The sequence below is a fragment of the Lissotriton vulgaris genome (genome assembly GCF_964263255.1).
Source record: "Lissotriton vulgaris chromosome 12 unlocalized genomic scaffold, aLisVul1.2 SUPER_12_unloc_1, whole genome shotgun sequence".
NCBI classification, from domain to species: Eukaryota; Metazoa; Chordata; class Amphibia; order Caudata; family Salamandridae; genus Lissotriton; species Lissotriton vulgaris.
Genome location: NW_028240611.1, coordinates 1533345 through 1547395, shown reverse-complemented (window position 1 = coordinate 1547395; position 14051 = coordinate 1533345). Strand labels below are relative to the sequence as shown.

The following is a 14051-nucleotide window of genomic DNA, read 5'->3' as shown; positions in this document are numbered from 1 at the left end:
CTTCGGGGTCGACGCCGGCTGGCCTACCGGCTGGTTCGGCGCCGATTCCATCTGGGTTACCCCCGACGCCGCCCCCGCGCGGCGCCGGTTCTCCCGTGCCGGCTTCGGCCGGCGCCGGGGGTCCGGCGCCGGCTCCGGGCGGCGCCGTCCCCATTCCTCCCCCGAATCCGGACGCGGAGTCGGACCGGCGTCGCTCGACGCCGGGCTCGACGCCGATGGGGCCTGTGAACCCCGAGGAGCCGGTCTACATCGTTGACTCCGAGTATGGAGATGATGAAGAGTACGGGGAAGGTTGGGAGGGGTCTGAGGACCCTCTGTCACGTGAGTGCCAGTATGACCCGGACTGGACAGGTGATTTGGGGGATGCCAGTGGTCTGGACGACTTTCCTAACCCTGGTTTCGTCTCTCCTCCTTCCGTGGAGTCGGTGGAGGGCGCTGCATATTCAGTGGTGCTGATGAGGGCTGCCAAGGCCTTACACCTTGAGCTCCCCGTCGCGGCCGTGAGGCCTAACATCCTCACTGAGGTCTTCAAACCGCAGTCATGCCCACAGGAGCCTCTGCTGCCGTTTAACGAAGCCTTGTCAGACGTTCTGTTGGGCACGTGGTCCAGGCCCGCTTCAGGTTCGCCTGTTGATCGGAACGTGGCCAGGCGCCACCGTCCTTGTCCGGACGACCCCAAATTCCTGTCCGCCCATCCCACCCCCGAGAGTCTGGTGATCCAGGCCTCTACCTCCCAGACCGCATTCCCGTCGGCCCCGCCCGATCGGAAATCCAAGAGGTATGACCAGTATGGTAAGAAGGTCTTCTCGTCCCTGAGTCTGGGACTGCGGTCTTTCAACCCCGCATGCCTCTTGGGCCGCTACACCCACTCTGTGTGGGACACGGTCGCGGAAGTGCTGCCAGAATGCCCCATGGAGGTGCGGTAAAGCTCGGCAAGGCTGTGGCTGAGGGCCGAGACTCAGCTAAATATTCCATACGGTGTGGTCTTGATACGACCGACTCGCTGGGCAGAGCTATGTCAACGACGGTGGCGATTCGTCGCCACGCCTGGCTGAGATCCGCCAACTTTTCGGCAGACGTCCAAAATGCCTTGATGGACATGCCGTTCGATGGCTGTCGCCTCTTTGGTGACAAGGCGGACCACGCGCTGGAACGCTTCAAGGACTCCAGGGTCACGGCCAAGTCCTTGGGTCTTTCGACCCAGCGCCAGCAAACGGGTTCGTTTCGCCCCTTTCGTGGCCAAGGAAGGGGCGTCCCCACATGTGCTACCAGCCACGCACCGCAACAATCTTTTCAACGCGGTGGCGGCCGTGGAAACCGCCGTGGAGGCTGTCGGGGTCAACGGCGGGGTCAGGCCACACCTCCCCCCGCAGCATCTGCCTCCAAATCCGTGCTTTCGGCCCCATGTGACGCCAGTGGGTGGCAGGGTTCGCCATCACCACGCTCACTGGCGCACAATTACATCGGACAGGTGGGTGCTGCAACTCGTCCGAAGGGGCTACTCCCTCCCCTTCGAGACTGCTCCTCCAGCCATGCCACCGCAGAACCACCGTGTGTCGGGGGACCACTTGACACTTCTGCAGGAGGAAGTTACGGCCCTCTTGGCCAAGGGGGCCATCGAGCGCGTTCCTGGGCCAGAAGTAGGGCGTGGTTGCTATTCCCACTACTTTCTGGTACCCAAGAAGGACAAGGGGGGCCTACGTCCTATCTTGGATCTAAGGAACGTCAACGGCTTCCTCCGGAAGGAGAAGTTCAAGATGTTGACGTTAGCTCAGGTCTTGGCTGCTCTAGACCCACAAGACTGGATGGTAGCGTTGGACTTGCAGGATGCGTATTTTCACATCCCCGTCCTGCCGGCCCACCGGCGTTACCTGCGGTTCACGGTAGGCCAGGAGCACTTTCAGTTTATCGTGCTCCCCTTTGGCCTTACCAGCGCCCCACGGGTGTTCACAAAGGTGATGGCGGTGGTCGCAGCCCATCTGCGCAGGTTAGGGGTTTCAGTCTTCCCCTACCTAGACGACTGGTTGTTGAAGGCGGGCTCGCCCCAGACAGTCGTCCACCACCTTCAGATGACGGCAGACCTCTTGCACGACCTGGGGTTCTCCATCAATGTGCCGAAATCACACCTGTGTCCCTCTCAAAAGCTCCTTTTCATCGGAGCGGTTCTGGACTCGGCGCAGTTTCGGGTTTATCCGCCGGAACGGCGGGTCCGGGATATACAGGCTTTGATTCCCATCTTTCAGCCGCTATCCCGGGTTTCGGTCAGGTTGACGCTACGGCTGCTGGGACTGATGGCTTCCTGCCTCCTTCTGGTGCATCACGCCCGGTGGCGGATGCGGGCTCTGCAGTGGGACCTGAAGTTTCAGTGGGCCCAGCATCAGGGCAACTTGTCCGACCACGTCTTGATCTCGGAGGGCGCTGCGAGACAACTGCAGTGGTGGCTTACGGACCGCGATTGGGTCAGAGGCAGATCCCTCTCCCTTCCCCAACCGGAGCACGTTGTTGTGACGGACGCGTCCCTCCAGGGCTGGGGGGGCCACTTGGGAGAGGCAGAGATCAGAGGCATCTAGTCTCCGGCGGAGTCCCGGCTCCATATCAACCTGTTGGAGCTGCGGGCGATTCGTCTAGCACTGAAGGCATTCCTCCCCTTTGTCAACGGGAGTGTAGTGCAGGTGTTCACCGACAACACCACCGCCATGTGGTACTGCAACAAACAGGGCGGAGTGGGGTCGTGGACCCTTTGCCAGGAGGCTCTGCGCCTCTGGCAGTGGCTGGAACGTCAGGGCGTGACCTTGACGGTTCAACACCTGGCAGGCTCTCTGAACGCCAGGGCGGACGAACTCAGCCGTCGGTGCTCGATGGATCACGAATGGCGTCTGAACTCGGACGTGGCGCAAGGCATCTTTCTGCAATGGGGAGAGCCTTGGTTAGATCTATTCGCCACAGAAGAGAACGCGCAATGTCATCAGTTCTGTGCGTTGGAGTTTCCAAGACGGCACTCGCACGGCGACGCCTTTCGGCGCGAGTGGAGTTGCGGTCTGTTATACGCCTTTCCGCCTATACCACTTCTGCCCAGAGTGCTGAAGAAGATCAGGCGCGACCGGGCCCAAGTTATCCTTGTGGCTCCGGACTATGCTCGAAGGTACTGGTATCCCGAGCTACTCAGCATGTCAGTCGGTCCCCCGATCCGCCTGCCCCTTCAGGAGGACCTTCTGTCGCAGCAGCAGGGGACGGTCCTCCACCCGAACCTGTCCAGTCTCCACCTCCATGCTTGGAGATTGAGCGGCGGCAGTTGAGGCCATTTGACTTGCCTCCTGAAGTCTGTGATGTAATTCTGGCAGCCAGGCGTCCCTCCACTAAGTCGGTATACGCCTGTCGGTGGAACAGATTTGTGGCATGGTGCACAGCAAAGGCTGTGGATCCTCTTTCTACCCCTCTTTCCGAGGTTCTTCTGTTTCTTCTTTCTCTTGCCCAGCAGGGCTCTGCTCTGGGCACTATCAAGGGCTACCTTTCTGCCCTTTCAGCCTTTCTGAGGCTTCCTGATCAGCCTTCTTTGTTCAAGTCCCCGATTGTAACGAGATTCTTGAAAGGCATCACACACATGTATCCACCTGTTCCGTTTGTGATGCCTCAGTGGGACTTGAACCTGGTTCTTACCTTTCTGATGTGTGCTCCCTTTGAGCCCCTTCATTCTTGTCCTCTTCATCTCCTGACTTTGAAGACGGCTTTCCTGGTTGCCATCACCTCTGCCAGGAGAGTGAGTGAGCTCCAGGCTCTTTCTGTCCAACCTCCTTTCCTGTCCATTCATCCTGACAAGGTGGTTCTAAGGACTAGGCCTTCTTTCCTGCCCAAAGTAGTTTCTGCTTTTCACATCGGGCAGTCCATCACCCTCCCCTCCTTCTTCCCGCCTCCGCATCCTTCAAAGGATGAAGAGCGGCTCCATCGTCTGGACCCAAAGCGTGCGCTTTCATTTTATATGGATCGCACACGCCAGTTCCGGGTGGATGACCAACTGTTTGTTGGCTACGTGGGTGCGAAGAAGGGACGGGCGGTACATAAACGGACCATCTCTCGGTGGGTCGTTCTGTGCATCAAAGCGTGCTACTCTTTGGCTCGGAAGGAGCCCCCTGTTGGGCTTAGGGCCCATTCCACTCGGGCCACGGCGGCTACTACTGCCCTGGGCCGGGGAGTCCCCTTGCAGGACATTTGCCAGGCGGCTACGTGGGCCTCCCTGCACACTTTTGCGAGGCACTACTGCCTGGACAGTCAAGTCCGGAGGGATGGCTTCTTTGGCCGTTCTGTCCTCCAGGACTTTCTGGTGTAGGAATGTATTGGTTCGCAGACCCACCACCGGGGTTGGTATTGCTGGGGTATCTATTCTAAGGTAAGGAATCTAATACTAACGTGTTTCTTTCAGATGAACAAGTTACTTACCTTCGGTAACGATATATCTGTAAGAGACATTAGTTAGTATTAGATTCCTTACCGACCCACCCATCCTCCCCGTTCTGCGAACTGATACCTAGGGTTAAGGACATCCCTTTCAGGGCCCTAGTTTCAAATGGCACCAGTGTTGGTTCTCACATGGCTCTGCGTGTTCTGGCGCGGAAAAGCTGTGTACAAAGAACTGACGTCAGCGCGCGGAGGCGGCGTCTATATACTCCAGCGACGTCATCACGGCGCACAACGCCAACGACGGACGCGGAGCCGCAGGGGACGCCTGCAGACGACTCCTACCGACGCGCAGGGGTACTGCTACGCAAAAGTTTCCGGATCCAGACTGACGCCTGGGGATATTCTAAGGTAAGGAATCTAATACTAACTAATGTTTCTTACAGATATATTGTTACCGAAGGTAAGTAACTTGTTCGATACTGCCTCTAGAGCCGTCAACACAAGTGTTCTCCTGCGTAGACATGCTTAGCTTCGCATTTCAGGTTTTAAACCTGAAGTACAAAGTTCCATCTTAAACCAGCCATTCAATCAGGAACACTTATTTAGATTCATCCCTTGAAAAGATGAAGAAAGACATGGACACAGCTAAATCAATGGGAGCCTTCCAATCGCAAGTTCCCAGATGATCTTTTCGTCGTTCCTCTTACAAGGGCACCTCAAGAGGCTACTCCTCTGACACCTCCACCTCTTTCAAGGCCCCCATCCAGACCACATTTACCAGAGGTTATCAAATAGGAGGTGACAGAGGCAAAAATAACACAGGTAGAGGCAAGAGCAAATACCCGATCGGCCTCCACCCCTACCCAATGACTTCTCTCCGCTCCCCCGGACCATTCCACTCTGGTCGGGGGAAGAATACAACAGTTACTTCCTGTCTGGAGCAACATCACCACAGACCGGTGGGTGAGACAAATCGCTCAATCAGGTTACTGTCTGGAACTTACCTCAACCCTCCCAAACATACCACCCAAACAGCGCCCAATGCCGTTAGAACATTTATCACTGCTCAAGCAGGAAGTCATCTCCCTCCTACAAAAGAGTGCAATAGAACCAGTTTTGCAGCGTGAATCTTTCTGGATTCACTATGCTGTGCATTATTCCGCGGTCTAGTGGTTGGGTCCGGAATCGTAGTCTTTTCTCTTTTTTATTTTTTTTCGAAGCCCAGGTGGGCATCAACGTCCCACCTTTTGGTGTCCTTCCTGTGACGGCACGCTTCCTGAGGAAGCTCCCACCCTTGGGCGCCATCTTCAGATTCTTTTTTCCGCCGTTGGGTCTGGATCATCACCATGAGGTTCCAGAGTTTTTGGGAGAAAGAAGAGGAAAAAGACACGAAAACCACGAAAAGGATTGGAGAATACTTCTCCAAGCAAGACCACTGAACCGGGACGACGAAGAGGAAGGAGAACATCGAAAACCTCGACGTCCAACGGAGAATGCGCACGCAGGGTGCCCCCTGAGCGCAGGAATGGACAAAGCCTCTTTCAAATACTGCAGCAATTGCCACCACAAGTACGCGCAGAAGGACCAGCATCCGGTTTGCACACTCTGTCTGCCGGTCGACCACGAGAGCAAAGATTGCAACGCCTGCTCCATTTTTACCCCGAAGACGCTCCGGGTAAGAGAGAGACAGAGGAGAGTCAACTACAACATGCAAGGCCAACAGATGCGATCAAGCACATCAACTACCTGGAACTAAAGATTGTGTTCCTTGCCCTTAAAACCTCCCAGAAACAACTGTACAAGCAGAGAGTGTTGATACAAACCGACAACAATGTTCTACATCAACAAACAGGGAGGAACATAGTCAGTTGCACTATCCAACCTAGCACAGGAGATCTGGAGATAGGCCATCCCACTAGAAATAGACCTCCTGGCCATACACCTACTAGGAAAGGACAACGTGGAGGCAGACAGGCTCAGCTGACAGACATCAGCATCCCACGAGTGGGAGCTCAATGCACAGGAGACGCAAAAGCTATTCAAAAAGTGCGGAACACTGAAAATAGATCTATTTGCAACACACCAGAATGCAAAATGCCAATACTTCGCATCCAGGCTACCAGGGAAACAGTCCAAGGGGAATGCCCTATGGATAAGCTAGTCGAAAACATTTGCCTACGCTTTCCCCCTGATACCACTGATACACAGGGTACTCAACAAATGCAGAACCAGCAACATCACACTGATTCTGGTAGCACCACAGTGGGCCAGACAGTCCTGGTTCTCACAAATAGTGGAGATGGCGCAGGGACCACCTCACAAGTTCGTAAAAAGAAAAGACTTGCTCCCCATGCAAAACGCGGAGGTGCTCCACCCAGAGCCAGAGACCCTCTTCCTGGTGGCATGGCTCCTGAAGACGTAGAGTTTACACACCTGAAACTCCCAGAGAGCACCCTGAGGGTGCAAGGGGAGGCAAGGAGACCTACCACACGGAGGTGGTATGTGGCGAAATGGAAAAGATTCACAAAATGGTGCATCAGGAAAAAGCTACTCAAGAAAATGACCAAGGAATCAACTGTGCTAAAATATTTAACACACCTGCTAAAAGCAAACCTAAGCTCTACCTCGCTGAGAGTACACCTAGCAGTGGTAGTAGCCTACACAAGAGGAGAGACGGGAAAAAGCTTCTTTACATCACAAGTAGTAAAGAGATTCATGGAAGGGGCTAAAAGGATCACCCTACCAAAGAGGATGCCGCCACCGGCATGGAACCTTAATTTAGTCCTAACAGAACCTATGAAGGCGCCTTTTGAACCCATCCATAAAACCTCACTTCAAATGCTCACAATGAAGACAGCCTTTCAAGTGGCAATCACCTCGCTACGCAGGGTAAGCGGGCTGCAAGCGCTAACACTACAAGCACCCTACATCCAAATACACAATGACACGGTGGTGATGAGAACGGATCCACACTTTATGCCAAAGGTGGTGTCAAGGTTTCACATGAACCAGACAATACAAATACCAAGCTTCTTTCAGAAACCATCCACAAGCGCAGAGAGGGCACTGAACACTCTGGACGCTAGAAGGGCAGTAATGCATTACATGGAAAGAACGAAGGAGCACAGGAAAACAAAGCAGTTCTTTGTGTCCTTCGCGACCAGTTTCATGGGAAGACCGGTAACAAGGGACCATCGCACAATGGATCGCACAAACAATACAATTCTGCCACAAGCAGGCAGGCCAAGAACTAGCAGAAGGGGCACGGGCCCACTCTACCAGGAAAAAGGGAGTACCAATAGCCTTCCTGGCTAACACACCCATACAAGACATATGCCTGGCGGCAACATGGGCTTCAGTGCACACGTTCACTAAGCACTACTGTGTGGATATACAAATGAACAAGGAAACACAAGTAGGACAGAAAGTGCTTCAACATATATTCAACAACCAACGCTCATCTTCCACCCAGCCGCCACAAACATAACAAACCGCTACAAAGTCTATGCACAGCAAAGTGAATCCAAACAGATTCACGCTGCAAAACGAATAGTTTCCTACCTGTCTGTGTTGTTTTGCAGCTTGAAGATCTTTCTGGATACACTAGCGAACCCACCCACCTCCAACAGAAAGATGAGACAGGAGGAAAAGGGAACACAAAGACAATATACAGTCAAACTCTTTAAAAGAGACAAATCAGGAGTTCCTTGAAAAAGAAGAAAGAACCTGAAATGATTGGAAAAGGATGAATAACAATGACACAAAAACGGGAGAAAAAAAGAATCCGAAGATGGCGCCCAAGGCTGGGAGCTTCCACAGGAAGCATGCTGACATCACAGGAATGACACCAAAAGGTGGGACGTCGACGCCCACCTGGGCTACGAAAAAAAAGAGAGAAAAGACTACAATTCCAGACCCAACCACTAGGCCGCAGAATAATGCACAGCATAGTGAATCCAGAAAGATCTTTAAGCTGCAAAACAACACAGATGGGTAAGAAACTACTCGTTCCCCCGCACCAACAAAACACAGGAGTTTACTCTCTGTATTTTCTCATACCAAAAAAGGACGGCTCTCTGAGACCTATTTAAGACCTCAGACTTCAGACCCCTAAACCTGTACAAACACTGAGACCATTTCCACGTGGTCACACTTCAGCAAGTCCTTCCTCTTCCTTGCCACTCTAGATCTCAAGGACGCCTACTTCCATGTTCCCATTCACACATCTCACAGAAGATACCTCAGGCTTGTAGTGGACGGTCAACACTACCAATTCAAAGTCCTCCCATTCGGAGTCACCACAGCACCCCGGGTATTCACCGAGTGCCTGGCGTTAGTTGCAGCTCATCTCAGAAGACAACACATTCACATCTTCCCATATCTGGGCGACTGACTAATAAAAGCTAGCTCATACAGTCAATGTATACATCACACACACACCACTATTCAACTACTCAACACTTTGGGGTTCACAGTAAATCACACAGTCTCATCTACAACCGTCCCACATACAATACCTCGGTGCCACAATAGACACCTCAAAAACACTAGCTTATCCCAGTCCAGCCAGGATAGCAATCATGCAAACCCTCATACCCAAATTTCAGCCTCAACACTCTCTTCCAGCTCGAGTGTAGTTGCAGCTCATAGGAATCATGCAAAACTCCAGATGCGTCCTCTCCAAGAGTGCTTAGCACACCAATGGAACCTGGCTCAAGGTCAGCTAACAGATCTGGTGTTGGTAGACGGTCGTACTCCTCTCTCTCTGCGGTGGTGGAACACCAAAAACCATTCCAAAGGGCGACCGTTCATCAGGCCCGTTCCACAGAATATCCTGACGGCGGAAGCATCGCTCTCTGGCTGGAGAGGTGGACTCCTCACCAGAAGTTACTCCACTTCAACCACCTGGAGTTACTAGCCATATTCCTAGCCCTAAAGGCATTCCAGAAGCATATATCAGGCAAGGCTGTCCTAGTCCGCACGGACAACAGGACAGCCATGTACTACATACAAAAACAAGGCGGGACACATTCTCTGCAGCTCTCTCAACTAGCACAAAGCAAATGGGGATGGGCTATACCGCGCAACATTTTTCTCCTAGCCCAACAAGTCCCGGGAGTCCAGAACAACATAGCCGATCTGTTAAGCCATAAAACACAACAGAGTCACCAGTGGGAACTTCATCCACAAGTCCTTCAACCATTTTTTCAAATGTGGGGCCAACCACACACAGACCTCTTCGCCACACACGGAAACGCCAAATGCCCAAGCTTCGCCGCCAGATATCCACACCCATTGTCCCAAGCCAATGCAATATGGATGAATTGGAAAGGCAAATTTGCATACGCTTTTCGGCCTCTCCCACTCATTCCACTGGTGGAGCGCAAACTACAGCAACACTCACTCTCATTCTAGTTACTCCAACTTGGGCCAGGCACCGTGGTACACCACATTACTGGAGCTGTCAGTAGTTCTGCAGCAAAAACTGCACCTCTCCCCACGCCTCTTAACCCAGAACCGTGGAGACATCAGACACCCGGACTCAGCTTAGCTCAACCTTGCGATCTGGCTCCTGAGGTCCTGGAATTTGTTTACCTTAACCTGCCCCCTGACTGTATGAACATTATTAAGGAGGCTAGACGTCCCACCACTAGAGCCTGCTATGCAGCTAAGTGGAAAATATTTGTCATATATTGTCATAACACCACCATCAATCCCCTAGATGTCGACACATCATAGGTTACCTACTACATCTCCAACGGTGTAACTTAGCCTATACTTCTATTAGATTGCACCTCGCTGCCATAGCAGCCTATTTACAAAACAGGCAACACTTATTACTGTTCAGAGTGCCTGCCATCAAAGCATATATGGAAGGCTTCAAAAGAAGAATTCCTCCCAGAGTACCACCCTCACCTGATGGGTCTTCCCTTTGAACCTTTACATAAATGTGAGCTACAGTTTTTAACATGGAAGGTTGCTTTCCTAGTGGCCATCACTTCTCTTAGAATAGAAAAGTTAGTGAGCTACAAGCACTAACTATTCAGGGACCTTTCTTACAAATGCATCATAATAAGGTTGTTCTCCAAACTAATCCTAAATTCCTCCCTAAAGTCATTTCTCCTTTCCACCTCAATCAGTCTGTGGAGTTGCCAGTGTTCTTCTCGCAGCCACAGACAATCTTAGAAAGAGCTCTTCATACTTTTGATGTTAAAAGAGCATTACTTTATTACATTGAGAGAACACAACCTTTTCGCAAGACCAAATAACTTTTTGTATCTTTCTCATCACCACATAAAGGCGACCCCATATCAAAATCTGGGATAGCGAGGTAGATTGTTAAATGTATACAAATTTGCTATCACAAAGCAAAACATACCATATCAGTTCCTCCTACAGCCCACTCTACAAGAAAATTCTGGGCTTCAATGGCATTTTTAGGGAACATTCCCTTAGGTGACATCTGCGAGGCAGCTAATTGTTCTACACTGCACGCATTCACAAAGCACTATTGTGTAGATGTGCACGCAAAACAACAAGCTACTGTGGGTCAAGCTGTACTAAAAACATTATTTCAAACTACTGCAACAGATACTGGTGGTCGCCGCTAAAGGGACAGTACTGCTATGCAATCTATGCATAGTGTGTGATCTGCAGCTCGTATGCCTCTAAAGGAAAATGCTACTTACCAGTATGCATCTGTTCTTGGCATGTAGAGCTGCAGATTCACACACGCCCACCCGCCTCCGTGGCTGCCTTTATCTGTTCCAGAATTATGTTATTTAGATACAGCATACATGGGCATCTTTTATGTTTCTCACAAAACTCCATAATTTCCCCGCTGGTGAAAAACAATCTGAAGATGGAGCCAATGCCCAGGCGCACTATGGTCCACAGGAGGAGTCTCCTATCTTGTGACTACAAAGACTTTTCTAAGACAAAAACAAGTGCAAACAACCGTCCTCAACCCCAAATGGCGATCTATGCATAGTTTGTGGATCGGCAGCTCTACATGCCAATAACAGATGCATACTGGTAAGTAGCATTTTTCTTATTACTGCTTAAATGCACTTACTCGCCTTAAATTACCCATCCCAACACTCTAGAAAAAAAAACGTTATGCCCATTTTAAATATTTCAAAATTTACTGTGATAAAGATTTGTATTGTAAACCTACCAAAAAAACAGTGGTACTTGGCTGTGTTGTAATGGCTGTGATACTTATGTGCATAGTAATGGCTGTTGTAAAGCCTGTATACTGGTTTTGCCCGAGTCCATGGAGTATGTTTCTGTTCTTCTGCCGTGTCTTTTGGAGCCATCTGTCAAGATGTGAGTGTTTTAAGAAACGTGTTGAGCGTCAGAGGGAAGGGCTGGGCTTGATCGAAGGAATGGGAAGGACCCTGAACCTTGACTGCTTGAAATATCTTGTGGATTTACATTCCTATTGTTTCTGTTCAACAGCGATATTCGTGGGAGGCGTCCTCATGATATGAACTGGAAGCCATTTCTGTTGCCATTGCCCCTGCCGGACGTCCAAGCGAGGGAAAGGACATTCCATCGCCAGGAGCCCTCAACAGTCGCTCCTTTTTTGAAGAGCCAGCAAACTGTACAAACCAGCAGCTCATTCTCTTTCGACTAAGTTTTTGAGGGTAATGTCGATTATTTTCTACGATCACCACTATTCCTCTCCTTACCTCACCCTGTTTTTAAAGTCCACGCACTGAGCTCCTTCGGCTCAGATAAACCATTTGGCAGTTGAAAGTGATCCACACGCAAGATGATGATGTCTCGCCATTGATAGACGCTGCACAGGATCTGCGCCCCGCGGTGTTTAGCCTTGACTTATAAACCAAGCTTGCCAACGGTCTCAGCATGCAGGCACTGTGTGCGAGGAGTCCGATGCCTTCAGATCTTCGACATTGACCTATCATCATTGCTGGTAGCAGCCTTGGAATGAGCTACAGCTGTGTGCAAGCGGCTTGGTTACAATAAATGTTTTTGGGGGGTTCCAGGCATCTTGTGCTGTACTGTTATTTTATGGGCAGTTTGCCGCTCTAGTAACGCGTCGACTGGTTGATCTGCTTGCTCGCAATTGTCTGACCGTCTTTTCTGGTGAGTGTCTCAAGTCTGGACACACGGACTGCACATAGAGCAGCTCTGGAGCATCATCAGTGATACAGATTGAAGACCATGCTGCAGGATCATCACCTGCCAGTCCTTCAACCAGGGGCACAGAACATCTGGCTCTCTGTGTGTCTCATTTCCAAATCATTCCCTTGATGCCCTGAAGGGTTGTAGAACAAACTGAGATGAGATACCTTACACAAAGGTACATTGTTTTGTGGAGGGGGGGGGGGTGATGAATTGCAGAGGTAGTGTGGGAGGTGGTGCTAACTTCTGAGCCACGATATTGATGAAGTCATTGAGGCCAAAGCTTCTTGTAAGTTGTAAAACTTCGTTTGCTGAGATGGGAAGGATTTTGAAGCACTAAAGTATCGGACATCCCTTGACGCACTCAGCTGAAAACCATCTTCATTCTGCACTTTTCTAATCATGAAGTGACGCCAGTCTTTCTGTGGCTGCACGCACCTCTCTCTCTGTCTGAGTGCATGTACTGTGTTGTGGAGAAGGCTGTACTGTACCAGGTACATGAAACTCGCAGTCTGATGGTCCGAGACATACATCACATTAAGGCTAAATCTATTTCAGCCTAGGAAAGAGCGCAACTTTGCACCCTTTGATTTGTCTCTTGTCTGTAGAGCCTTCTGGATCACAGAGTATGAACTCCAACAGTCTGTTTCCGCCTGGTCCTAATGTAACGCGGATGAAGAGGAAGACATCGCTCGGACATGATACTGAAGCCAGTGGAGACAAATAGACGACCTGCGGTTGTTCTTTCTGATATAAATTGTTAAAAATATAAAATAAAAACGTAATAAATGTCTATAAATGCCAACCTTTGATCAGTTTCTGCTGGATGCATTGGTCTTTTCTTGAAAGTAATTTTGCATCATAATCCTGTTCTAGATTCATGTCTTATAAACAACAAACTTAGGGGTCTAGGTTAGAGATCCGATGGTGATTCTATGATCTTGTGCCTATGCCAACTCGTGTGCGTAGGGACAAAAGTTAGGTAGAACTAACAAACCATATCACCAGAATGTGAAACACCAGCAACCGTGAGTCACCCTTAGTTGAGGATTCCCATCAAAGTCTTGTATGGATCAATATTCTCATCTGGTAATCCTTATCGGGTATTGTGTCTCTTGATCATTGAGACCACCTGCATACCCTGATAGCCGGTTCGGGGTAGCGACCCACAATCACTCGGTTATACCACATGATGTTGATATGATGGGAATGTGCAGTGCAAAAATAATATATGTGGTGGTTAAAAAAGGATAGGGAACTTAACAAAAACCTGTTTTAATGAACGTTAGCCCCTTCCCATTTAAAAACAAGAACAGTGTAACATAATCATCGCAGTACACACAAATAGCTGCGAAGAGACCAACATGTTTCAGCCACAACGGGAGTTTCCCCAGGCTTTCGTCAGGGTCTCTGTTCTATATTAATGCTACTGCCTGTGAGTGATGAAAAGTGTGAAAAAACATATGAAAAAACACACAAGTGAAATACAACAGTAAAGGATATAA

General features: G+C 50.4%; 1 protein-coding gene across 2 annotated transcripts in view; it reads left to right on the top strand.

The window, feature by feature from the left end:
* The window catches only part of SGTA (small glutamine rich tetratricopeptide repeat co-chaperone alpha), a 209925-nt gene extending 196569 nt beyond the window's left edge, over positions 1–13356 (top strand). For both annotated transcript variants that reach the window (XM_086947835.1, XM_086947834.1), the window contains one exon: positions 11857–13356. The gene's annotated coding sequence lies outside the window, so the exon portion shown is untranslated. The remainder of the gene's footprint in view (positions 1–11856) is intronic.
* The last annotated feature ends 695 nt before the right edge of the window (positions 13357–14051 follow it).